Consider the following 12,818-nt stretch of genomic DNA (forward strand, 5'->3'; position numbering starts at 1 on the left):
GGAGGGAGGGGAGGCGGGTGCGCGCGTGTGAGAGAGAGATGGAGAGGGAGGTGCGGAGAAGGAAACCGAGAGGCAGCTGCTGGGGCAATAGGTAATCCTCCTCTTCTTGCCTCCAGCTGCTTTCTCTCCCTTTCCCCCCGATTTTGGAATTAATTAAATGCAGGGGTGACTTTTGCTGCGTGTGGTGGTTTTGTGTGTGCTGTTTTCCCCCCTCCAAAGAAGCATCTCTCGTTCCCAGCTCCTTCAAAGCTGCCGAGCTCCGCTCTCTCCAGGCTGAAGTTGCTCAGTTGCAGTGCATCGCATGCCGGCCTGATAGTGGAGGAGGAGGAACGAGGGCCAGACACAACACTCGCTCCGCTTGCCGCGCTTCCTTCCCCTCCTTCGACCTCTCGGCCCCCTTGCTCTCGTTTTTGCCCGAATCAGCGGGTCAGATTTATCCAAAGTTTTAGCGCGTTGGACTGACGTTTTGGCAGCTGGGAAGTTCCCTCCCTCTTCCCTCTCCTTTTGCAATTTATAAAATCTCTTTTTTCCTAATGTGTTGTTTTCTCTTTGTTCTCTACAGATGGGAGACAGAAACGTTCCATCTCGAATGTAACTTCTGAAAGAGGGGAGGGGAGTGAATAGGGCAAGAGGACTGAGAAACTTGCAGAACGCAGCTTTTCACTGCAAAGGACTGTCTGTAATAGGGGCGTGGCAAGCATTGGCTCCTCCCCCTTCCTAGAAGAACGTGTGTATATATAGCAAGCGCACAACTACAATACTGCACCCCCAGTTCTGTTCCGCTTATAGAAGGTTCTGCGCGGTGTAACTCAATACCTGCTTAGCCGTGATCTGCTCTAGAAGGCAGCTCAGCCTTCCAGAAACTTACGGGTCGCTCGGCCGGGAGAACTCGCTCTCTTCTCGTACTAGCAGTCACCTTTCCCCCAGATCGCCAAGATGACTCGGGAGGAAAGTCCGATCTCCTGAGCCTTTTGCTCAGCTTGAGCGCGAAGCAGGCGCCCTCTTCTAATCGTAGTCCCTACCCTGAAGTAAGCCTGCAATCCTCCAGGATCTGCCTGTTAACCCGGCTGCCTCACTCCGTCTACCCTCCCCACCCCTCCACTTTCGCTCGTTCTCCCATCTTCGCGAGTCCCTTCTAGTTTTGAAAAAGAAAGGGAGCCAATTAAATCAACTCTGCTCCAGCGGAGTCCTGCCTCCTACCCAATTCTCCAGGCCTCCCCCAGGGCCAATTAGCGAAAACAAAGCAAGGCTGACAGAAAACGGATCTATTTGGTTATATCCCCCCCCCCGCTTTTTTTCACTCCTTTCTGCAAGGAAATGCCAGGAATCGGGCGAGGTTTCAGCCGTCCACGCTAAAACGCACAACGCGGTCGCGTGCACCGCTTCGGCGCTCGGCCTTGTTCTTTGGAAGAGCGTCGCGGGCGGAGAGCCAGGCCGGAGGGACAGACGGCGGCGGCGGCGACTGTGGGAGTCTGGGCTCCCCAGCCACCGCGATCTATAGGTTTGTCTTGCAGGGGGTGTCGCGAGGGGCACGCGGATCCCGCCGGGGAGGAAGGATCCGCACGGTGCGCTCTGCACATTCCCCTTGCGCTTGCTTGCTTGCTTGCTTGCACCTGTTGTGTGGCTGCTCATTGCGCGCTGCGAGAGCGCGGAGGCCCGCCGCGCTTGCAAGCCCATCAGCGATGCAAGGGGCGTCTGTAACCCGCTTGCGCTGCTGCTGCTGCTGCTGCTGCTGCTGCTGCTGCTGTACTGGTGCACGTTCGTCCACTCCGCTTTGTACGTGTCTGTGTGTCTGCGCGTTACGCCGCTCTAGCGCTCATGCGAGGCTTTTGCGCTCGGGGGAGACGCCTGGCCCGTGATTCCTGCATGCATGCGTGCTGGAGAATCCCAAGCAGCGGTGCCGGTGTGTCTGCTTTTTCTTTTTTATTTCCCCACCCCCACCCCACTTTGCTGCAAATCTTTCTCCACAGGCGAAGATCCGAGGCGACCATTTCGCCGTTCGAGGCCGTCGGGGGAGGACTTCTCTCAGTAGGCAATTCTGGCAGTGGAGCAAGTCCTTCCAAAAGGCTCTGTAGCCAGAGTCACCCGCCTTCCTCGCAGGTGGGCGTCTGGGCAGGATTATGCAAGATGTCGTGTCCCGGGTGAACAGAGCAGAGCAAAACTCCTGGAACGCCGTCTGGCTGGTCCCTTCCTTCAGACTCTCTAGGTTTGGTTTCCATTTTTCAGGATTTTATTTTGCAACTTTCCTGCTTCCAGCGATTCCCCCTTCTCCTGTTCATTAGGTCAAAATGATTCTCCTTCCCACGATTCTATTTTAATCTTTTTATAAATGAACGTTTTATATTCCACATCCGAGATGAGGGAAGTGTTAAATCAAAATTTCCTCAAGGAACAAACCCTTAATTTTCAAATTACACCAAGATCCCATTTTAAATGATCCCATTTTAGAATGATGGGGTGAAGATGTGCAGACAATGTAAGCCAGACTGTTAAAATATTAATCAAGAAGTGCCTACTTGCTTTATAGAAACTGATGATGCAGAAATAGTTCCGTTAAGTTTTACTCTCTACACAGCCCAAATACATTTCCTGAAATAATTGAACTCCCATCAGCCAGTCCCTGTCTTAAAATAGCGCTGTAAAGCATTATTTTCTCCCATCACAATAAACGGATTTGAGCTACCTGCAAGTAATGGGGAATATATATTTCAGCATGAGACCTTGTGATGGTGAGGAAATGGGGCTGTTATTGCAAACGTTTATTCTTTTTACTGAACTCCTAGCAGTGAGGAAATAGATATTTTTGATCATTGTGCAACTGAGTATCTGGAGGTGTGTTATAGATACACTGATTATTTTCCACTTTTTCTGTAACAAGCAGCATCAGTCCACCTGGGTTTGTTGTTCTTGTTTTTTGCACAAATAAGTAAGTCACAAGACATCTGGGGTTGAGAAGGAGGGAGCGTGTGCTTCTTGATTCCCCCGCCCCCATATGTTTGTCTCTGTTTCATTTTTACCTATCTAATGCGATCTCATCTGCAGTGAGATCTGTTGGTGGGGATCCAAATAAGGGGCCCCTGCAGACTTGTCATTGATGTAATAGTAATAGTGCATTCATGCTGGATTTATATTGAACCATCCACACATCATCCCACTTTATTGTTGTTCTGCAGTGCTAATGTTAACACTTAATTGCCGTCTGTAGCAGCACTCTTACTCTATAGAGCAGAACAAAAAACAACCAGGAAATTCATGGTATGGAAGGCTACATAGCAGGGTTTTAGCAGATTTCTGCACCTCTTGCAAACAAAGCTGCATGACCGCCCAAAAACATTTGCTGTCAAAAATAGCACTGAAAGTCATGGCCCGGTGTAGCTGCCCTGGTAACCTCTTGAGCACAACTCATGATGAACGTGCAACGAAAAGGATGTCTGGAGGGCCTGAAGCAGCATTCAGCCCAGCCTCTTGTTTGTCTTCAGTTTCACCTTTGCCAAGAATCCCAACTGCCACAGCTGAATTCCTAATAATCTTTTCTCATTCCACGAGGAAGAAGTGCAGCTGCCAGGACATGTGAACACAAGCAAGCTGGTTGGAACCAACAGTAGCTGAACATTGGGGTTTTCCAAAGTGGCAAGCCCTGCGGGTCACATGCAGCAGTTATTGGGCACCGTTGAAAGGGATCAAATTTCCAGGTGCCCAGTGTCTTTTTGGATTTTCTGCCTCAGTCACCAAAAGCTTTTGAGCAGGCCTTGCACAGTAGTGCATCTCTACACTCTAAGCACTTGAATGTTGGCAAAACATTGGCTTTCAGTGAAGCCCAACAGATTCATTTCACCAAAGACTATTTCTGATTTCATGTAAGAGACTCGAGACACACTTTTTACTCATTTGTATGGCAGTTTGAATTTAGTTCTTGATTTCATTTATAGCTGTCTTCTGTGGAACTCACGCCATGAGGTTCCTAAGACTATGTAGTCCCAAATGCATCCACTGACCAGACTCAGAGCTGCTTAGCGCAAACACAGAGCCAGATGTCTCATTAGGCAGACTCCATCAGATGGTGGAGGTGGCAAGGCATCGGAAGATGGAGCTGAATGTGCCATGTGATCTGCCCTCCACCCCATCACCCAGTCTGCTGCTTTCACCTGGTCATTTACTGCATGTGGAATGAGGAGGCAGGGGTGGCACAGTTTATTTGTAAGCTGCCATTTCTTAGTCAAACCATACTCAAGGCAGCATACAAGATCAAAAGATTTTATGTATTTCCAGAAATATAACAGAAGTTAAGTAATCAGAAGCAATGCATGGAAACTTGTCAGTAAGTACATGGTAAAGTTAAACAATCCACACATAATTCATAGTAAGATCTATCAGTAAATATGCAAATATAACGACTAAGAGCATAAAAAAGCATCTTCCTAGAGTAAATCTTGACCCCAACAAAAAACACCTAAGCAATACTCTACCCCAGGAGTCTATAGGCATCTTGAGAAGCAGAGCTCACAGGGAAGCAGCTTTTGCAGCTGGAGTCAGACAGGGCCCTGCCCTTCCAAATCTGGTGGAAATAGGCCAGAAGAGCCGGTCCTGTAGGACTTGCAGCAAAGAGAGGAGCAGGACTAGAGCAAATGTGGTCTCTGGGCCAGATCTAGGAAGCAAAGTGTCTGCATCATGCAATGCCAGAACATGCCCAATTTTTTACAGCCTTTGACTTGCCTGTTTACAAGGACGCAATATTACTGTGCCCTCAGCCGCTTGGTAAATAACTGGCTGTCCAAGCTCAGCACACTGCCCATTGGACCATACCACATTAGGTTGCCTTATCAGTTACAGAAATTGGAAATAACATCTTGGCATCTGTCATGTTCAAAAGTGCCACTGGCTACCCCTCACTGACTAATTCATCTATGGTCTACACAGCAGCAGCAGCACCACCTACACCAGTGATGACCAAACTTGGCCCTCCAGCTGTTTTGGGACTACAATTCCCATCATCCTTAGCTAACAGGACCAGTGGTCAGGGATGATGGGAATTGTAGTCCCAAAACATCACTGACCTATACTATACTATACATATATATATATATATATATATGTATATATATATGCTTTCGTAGATTTTCACGGGTACAGGAATGCAGGTTTTGGTGTCCTCGGGTGTCTTCCCGTGTAAAAGTTGGGGTGTCTAGGCGACGTTTCGACGAGGTCTCACTCGTCATCTTCAGGCTGGTGCTTTCGGCTTCTTGTTACTGGAACAGAGCGGGATCTCAATGTTTGAGTTCCTATAAATACTGTAGAGGGGGTGTGGTGTCTAGCCTCCAATGTTCTGGGCAGAGAGGAAGTTCCCAGGCTAGTGTGCCTTTTCTTCTTTTGTTCCTTAATTACTTGAGAGATACCTTGAGTGATTTCTTGAGTGATATCCTGAGTACCACTTAGGTGGGTCATTAGGTGTGGATTAGTTGCTAAAGTCTTTGTGTCTTGACCTCTTGAACTTTGTGAAGAGTTTTCCTGAGAAGATGGCTGTATTGCACTTAGTTGTGCTTTGGCTTGGCTTCGTGTATAGGGGCGAGCTGTGGTTTTGTGGCTTGTGTCAGCCAGATCTGTGTAGGGATTGCAGGGGGGTGCAGCATCCGGAGGTGCCACCATGGATTGGCTACTGGATGGTGTCAGTAATTCATCTGTGGAGAGGGTCTGGGTTTGGGTCTGGTGTGGTTGATTGGTGTTGGCGTTCTGTGTGCCTCTGGATCTGGTGTCAGTTTTTGTGGGGAGGGCTAATTTCCAGATGTCTGGCAAGCGGGATGTGTCGTCACGCTTGTTCATGTTGTGAGGGTGTTTCTCTATCTCGATGGCTTCCATGATTATTCTCTTGTGGTGATGTTCCGTGTTAAAGAGCAATTTGGAATCTGCAAAATTAATTTCGTGTCCTGTTTCTTTCATGTGTTGGAAAAGAGAGGAAGTTTTTTCTTCTTTTTTGACGGCATTCTTGTGTTCTGCAATACGTGCATTTATTCGTCTGTTTGTTTGTCCAATGTACGTGGCTGGGCAGACTTTGCAGGGTATTTCATAGATCCCTTGGTTTTCCAACTGGATTTTATCCTTGGGGTTTCTGAGGATATTGGCTATTTTTTGGTTGGTGCAAAAGGCTGTTTTGATATTGTGTTTATGGAGGATTTTGCTAATTTTATCTGTAGTGCCCTTGATATAAGGAAGGAGGGCCATGCCATTGTTTTCTTCTGTGTCTTGGTTTTTGGGGGGTGTTTCCTTTTGGATTAGCTTCGTAATCCTGTTTTGCTGGTATCCATTGGCAATTAACACATTTGAGAGATTCTGTAACTCAGTTGTCAAGTGGTCTTTGTCAGCCAGGCGTTTGGTTCTGGAGATGAGAGTCTTGGCTACGGAGTTTATTTGTGCAGGGTGGTGGTGTGATTGTGCATGTAAGTAGCGGTTGGTGTGTGTTTTTTTCTGGTAGATAGTGTGTCCTAGGGAGCCATCAGGTTTTTTGTAGATTAGGACGTCAAGGAAGGGAAGTTGGTTGTTGGCTTCTATTTCCATAGTGAATTGTATTTTGGGGTGTAAGTTGTTGAGATGTGTGAGGAAGCTATCCAGTTTTTCCTTCCCGTGTGGCCAAATTACAAAGGTCTCGTCAACATATCTGAGCCAAAGTTTGGGTTTGTGTTCTGACTTGTCTAAAGCATTGGTTTCAAAGTGTTCCATGTACAGGTTTGCGATGACCGGTGAGAGGGGTGATCCCATAGGTGCTCCTTCTATCTGTTTGTATCTTTGTCCATTGTGGATGAAGTACGTGTTGGTTAGGCAGTGGTGGTCAGGTCCAAGATGTATTCGGGGGGATTGTATTTGTTTTGAATAGCTGTCAAGGCTTCATTAATGGGCACTTGTGTGAAGAGAGATACAACATCGAAGCTCACAAGTAGGTCATTAGGATGTAGGTTTTGCTTCTTTATTGTTTCTATGAACTGGAAGGAGTTTGGTACGTGTGAAGAGATGGATTCTGCATAGGGCTGAAGTTGCTTGGCGAGAAATTTAGCGAGATTTTGTAGAGGTGAGCCTATGGAGCTGACTATTGGTCTGAGTGGTGTTCCTTCTTTGTGTATCTTGGGGAGGCCGTAGAGTTTGGGGCATCTGGATGATTTTTCTCTGGGGATGATTCTTAGCTGGATTTCTTCACTGATAGGAGAGGCTTTTATTTTGGATTTGGTGGTTTTTTCCAGATAGGTGGTGGGATCTGTTTTTATAGGTTTGTAGGCAGGATCTTGGAGTAGCTTTGATAGTTTTGCTTGGTAGTCCGATGTGTTCATCACCACTGTGGCATTACCTTTGTCTGCTGGGAGAATGATTATGTTGTTGTCTTTCCTCAGGTTGGTGAGTGCTTTCTGTTCTTCTTTGTGTAAATTGCTTCTGGGTGGTTTGCTGGAGCAGAGGATGTTGGTGACTTCAAGTCTGATTTTATTGGCTTCATCTGGGTTGAATTTGGTTAGGCTAGCTTCGACTCCGCATATGATGTTTTCCGTGGGGATGCGTCTCGGGGCGACTGCAAAGTTGAAACCTTTGGAGAGTACTTTGGTTTCAGTTGTGGTGAGGATCCTGTCTGATATGTTATGTACTGTTTGTTTCATGGGTTGCTGTGGAGGGTGGCCGGGCTTCTGGCGTTTCTCTAGTTTGTGGAGTTTGTTGGTGTGTGTGTCTGTCTTATGTGAGGTCTCCGTTTCAGCTCTCCAGACGGCTAGTTGTTTGCATTTGTCCCAGAGTGCAGGGTGGATTTTGTTACAGAGTTTGAGGTGAAGAGTGAGTAGATCTTTGTTGGTTTGGTCTAGTAGGTATCTTTTCTTGTGTAGTTCGTTTCTGATTAGGGATAGTTCAGTTCGTTTCAGGATCCTTTCGGTGGCTGGGGTTTTAGAATGGAATTTAAGTTGGAAGCATGTGGGAATTAATTTGTTGTCTCGGCAGTTGCGTAGGAACAAGAGATCACATAAGATGGTGGCTCTTCGGACTTCTAGTTTCTCGTAGGTTCTTGTCAGCTGGAAGGTTTCCTCCCCGTAGAGGTAAGATATTTGCTTTCGTAGATTTTCACGGGTACAGGAATGCAGGTTTTGGTGTCCTCGGGTGTCTTCCCGTGTAAAAGTTGGGGTGTCTAGGCGACGTTTCGACGAGGTCTCACTCGTCATCTTCAGGCTGGTGCTTTCGGCTTCTTGTTACTGGAACAGAGCGGGATCTCAATGTTTGAGTTCCTATAAATACTGTAGAGGGGGTGTGGTGTCTAGCCTCCAATGTTCTGGGCAGAGAGGAAGTTCTATGAAATACCCTGCAAAGTCTGCCCAGCCACGTACATTGGACAAACAAACAGACGAATAAATGCACGTATCGCAGAACACAAGAATGCCGTCAAAAAAGAAGAAAAAACTTCCTCTCTTTTCCAACACATGAAAGAAACAGGACACGAAATTAATTTTGCAGATTCCAAATTGCTCTTTAACACGGAACATCACCACAAGAGAATAATCATGGAAGCCATCGAGATAGAGAAACACCCTCACAACATGAACAAGCGTGACGACACATCCCGCTTGCCAGACATCTGGAAATTAGCCCTCCCCACAAAAACTGACACCAGATCCAGAGGCACACAGAACGCCAACACCAATCAACCACACCAGACCCAAACCCAGACCCTCTCCACAGATGAATTACTGACACCATCCAGTAGCCAATCCATGGTGGCACCTCCGGATGCTGCACCCCCCTGCAATCCCTACACAGATCTGGCTGACACAAGCCACAAAACCACAGCTCGCCCCTATACACGAAGCCAAGCCAAAGCACAACTAAGTGCAATACAGCCATCTTCTCAGGAAAACTCTTCACAAAGTTCAAGAGGTCAAGACACAAAGACTTTAGCAACTAATCCACACCTAATGACCCACCTAAGTGGTACTCAGGATATCACTCAAGAAATCACTCAAGGTATCTCTCAAGTAATTAAGGAACAAAAGAAGAAAAGGCACACTAGCCTGGGAACTTCCTCTCTGCCCAGAACATTGGAGGCTAGACACCACACCCCCTCTACAGTATTTATAGGAACTCAAACATTGAGATCCCGCTCTGTTCCAGTAACAAGAAGCCGAAAGCACCAGCCTGAAGATGACGAGTGAGACCTCGTCGAAACGTCGCCTAGACACCCCAACTTTTACACGGGAAGACACCCGAGGACACCAAAACCTGCATATATATATATATATATATATATATACACATACACACACACACACACACACACATATATATATATATATATATATATATATATATGTTTGCAATATATCTGTGGCAAAGGTAGCTGTCTCAACAATCACACCCATTAATACATCACTGTGCACAATGGACCATCCGCTACGAGGTGTCGCCACCATCACTCTGCTTCGTCTCGCTGGAATCAGAAAGCATGCTGCAAAAGAGATGTGATGCCCTGGGGGGGGGGTGTATTTGTAAAAGGTAGGCTGGCAGGTATTGATTTACTCTATGAACAAGAATTATTCCCAGGGTTATGGAGCGTTATAGCCCAGCCAAAGGCTGGTTACTAATTCATGCTCTAACAAATAAGCAGTTAACATATAGCTGCTAATTAGTAAGCAGTTATTTCTATTATAAATGGCATTCAGTCGTGGAAAGGAGCAGTTATCTTGCATCAGCAACAGGCGAGCAAGAGTTGACTGAATAGCTCTCACAAAATGACCAATTTCCCTTCAATGGAGGAGGTGGAGCACATAGGGCTTGTAGCTGAGACCGCTTTCTTTCTTCAAGCTGACAAAAGGCTTAAATGATTTGCAAAAGCCCACATCTTAAATATTTTAATGCACTACACTTACAGGTACTGCTTGATAAAGGGGGGGGGGTTGCACAGGAGGGGAGTGGATTTAAATTCTAATGTACTTCTAAAATCCCTTTTTGCCTTTGCAGTATGCGATATGCAAACCAACTTCTGTGGTTGTTTCCAAGGTTTGTTGTTGGATTACCAGTCATGACTTCTGTGAAGAAAACAAACCATGAATGCTGGTTCATGCAGCACAGTAAACCAAGGCTTGTGGTTTGTTGTGCCTGGTTCCAGAAAGAAGAGGAACAGAATAGGAGAAATTTAGTAGTGTGCACTAGTACACAGCTTGTGATACAAGAATGGGTCCATTGTGTTTGCCTAAAACAGCAAAATAATAGCATGTCTGATAACAGCTATAGGCATTCCACATTGTAACTAGAAAGTTTTGAAGGCACATGTACAAAGAGGGCCGCCATAATGATCAAGAGGCTGGAGCAACATCCTTACAAGGAAAGGGTATTTAGTTTAACAAAAAAGGGAAGGGGAGACACCTCCTGAGAGTCTGAGTGTCCTGCTCCAGCCTTTCTCCACCAGGCTGGCGGTGGGGCTGATAAGGACTGCTACTACCCAGCAGAGAGTACTGTTTACATCTGGCATAGGCAAACTTGGCCCTCCAGATGTTTTGGGACTACAACTCCCATCATCCCTGACCACTGGTCCTGTTAGGGATAATGGCAGTTGTAGTTCCAAAACATTTGGAGGACCGAGTTTGCCTATGCCTGGTTTACATTCTTTTAAACTGCTTTTGAATTGTGTGTTGTTGTTTTTTTAAAAGATCAACTTGCTTTTGATGGTTTTTATATGTGTGTTTTGGGGGTGGTGGTGGCATTTGACTGTTTCTATTTTGATTCCCATATTTACTTGAATCTAATGCTCATCTTTTTTGGCCAAATTACGTTGCAAAAATTAAGGTGCGCATTAGATTCGATGGCACGTTTATATTTGCCATTATGTTTTTGGCTTCAAGGTTCTGAAAATTGAGGTGTACATTAGATTTGATGACTCAAGCAAATACGGATTATATTTTGTGTTTTGTCTTGTGAATACCAGAACATGGACTTGCCCAATGAAACTTAAAAGTGGGAGATTCAGGACACAAAACAGAAAGGACTTCTTCATACAGCACATGGTTATAACTATGAAATTCACTTCTGCAATATATGGCAATGGTCACCAGTTTGGATGGTTTTTAAAGGGAATTTATTTCCTGCCCTTCACCTTAAAAACAACTTACAATAAAAACGTAAGCTGGTTTTAAAAACATACACTGTCAGGGAACTGCCATCGGAAGAACAGGTGGTAGAAAGGCTCCAGGAGAATAGGAGAGATGGAGGGTTGAGTAGCAGGATCAGAGGCACTGAATACCACAGTGGTAGTGGTGGAGAACTATTAGCCTCGTGCTGTGCTTGTGAGTTCCCCATGAGTGTCTGGTTGGCCTCAGAGAGAGACAAGATGCTGAATTAGAAAGGCTCTTATGTTTAGAATAGCTAAACAGCTGGTGGCGCTGTGGGTTAAACCACAGAGCCTAGGGCTTGCCGATCAGAAGGTTGGTGGTTCGAATCCCCGCAACGGGGTGAGCTCCCGTTGCTCGGTCCCTGTTCGAAAGCACGTCAAAGTGGAATTAGATAAATATGTACCGCTCCAGCGGGAAGGTAAATGGCATTTCCGTGCGCTGCTCTGGTTTGCCAGAAGTGGCTTAGTCATGCTGGCCACATGACCTGGCTCCCTCAAAAAATAAAGTGAGATGAGCACCGCAACCCCAGAGTTGGTCACAACTGGACCTAATGGTCAGGGGTCCCTTAGATATGCTAAGCAGAAAAGGACAGAAGGAAGTAATGGAAAGTGAAACAATATGTCCACAAAACTTACTGAAGTGTGAAATGGGGAAGTGGCATAAAGCATTAGAATCCCCCTTTCTATCCAAAAATAGGAACTCTGTGTTTGACTGTTTTCGAAGGAGCAGAGCGGCAGGTATTAATTTACTATATTCAATGTGATAACCAATAACATGGGAATTAATTTTCACGATGCTTGCTGGATAGATTTTGCCATAGAAACTATTGCCTCTGGTCTTCAATTCTTACCTGTGGACTGGCTGCTAGTAACAAGCTTACTCACCTGGGTGAATAATAGAAAAAGGGGGAGGGGATGCACCAGTATTAATTGAAGTGTTTTTTAAAGTAATTTGTTTTGACAGCAATTGTACATAATTTCATGACTATCTACATGTTTTGGTTTCAAGGACAAAAATGACAGCAGAAAAGAAATTTAAAGGCTACACACACTTGCAGCAACCAACCCATTATATTCAATCACATGAATATTTGTGTGAGAAGTATCTGTGTAGTCACCCAGAAAGGAAATGGAAATATCATGTGGACTTATGTTTCTTTATTACTCAACTGTGTCTTGTAAAAAGCAGACTGGGAGTGCAGTGTTCATAATCTACCTGTAAGTTTTAACAAAACATTAATGGAATGATAAAAAATGTAGAGGGCTCTGGTCTGTTTGCAGATATTCTGGGAGATGTAAAAATGACTACATTTGCTGGTAAGTTATGAATTATTTGCTCTGGTCTATCACTTTGTAGCACTTGTTAAATATTATCTTTCAGTATTCCAATTGCAAAGTGAGACATTTCTTATAATTTTTCTTACACGTTTATAAAGAAACCGTTATCATGCCAGTTTCCACGTGTTATAAACTAAAAAAAAGGAAGGTTGTTGCTTTTTCTGCTGCTAATTTATATACAAAGAACATAGTCAAGCCAAACTATGGTTGGGAACAAGTGCTTACTTGTGCTTACTTTGGTTTAAACCCAAACCCATTTTGCAAGTTTAAAGCCACTTCTTTATTTTAAATATTTCTAAATACTTTTCAGCACATTTTTGCATGATGTTGTTACAGCCTCTGGAACAGATGTGGTGTTCAAAGG

The 12,818-nt window shown here is 45.2% G+C and overlaps 1 long non-coding RNA gene across 5 annotated transcripts; it reads left to right on the forward strand.

Annotated features, from left to right (window-relative positions):
- The first annotated feature begins 36 nt into the window (after positions 1-36).
- Positions 37-10,413, forward strand: LOC310841607. Of its 5 annotated transcripts, none has more exons than XR_014562593.1 (3): positions 37-1,501; positions 1,971-3,857; positions 9,970-10,413. It is a non-coding gene; the product is annotated as an uncharacterized lncRNA (long non-coding RNA). The 5 variants fall into 5 exon arrangements; XR_014562594.1 differs by lacking the exon at positions 9,970-10,413 and having other exon boundaries at positions 1,284-1,501; positions 1,971-2,206; positions 3,206-5,049; XR_014562595.1 differs by lacking the exon at positions 9,970-10,413 and having other exon boundaries at positions 1,285-1,501; positions 1,971-2,206; positions 3,547-5,049.
- Positions 10,414-12,818: the final 2,405 nt, after the last annotated feature.

Source organism: Podarcis gaigeae (genome assembly GCF_964106915.1).
Source record: "Podarcis gaigeae genome assembly, chromosome: 3".
Classification (NCBI taxonomy): Eukaryota; Metazoa; Chordata; class Lepidosauria; order Squamata; family Lacertidae; genus Podarcis; species Podarcis gaigeae.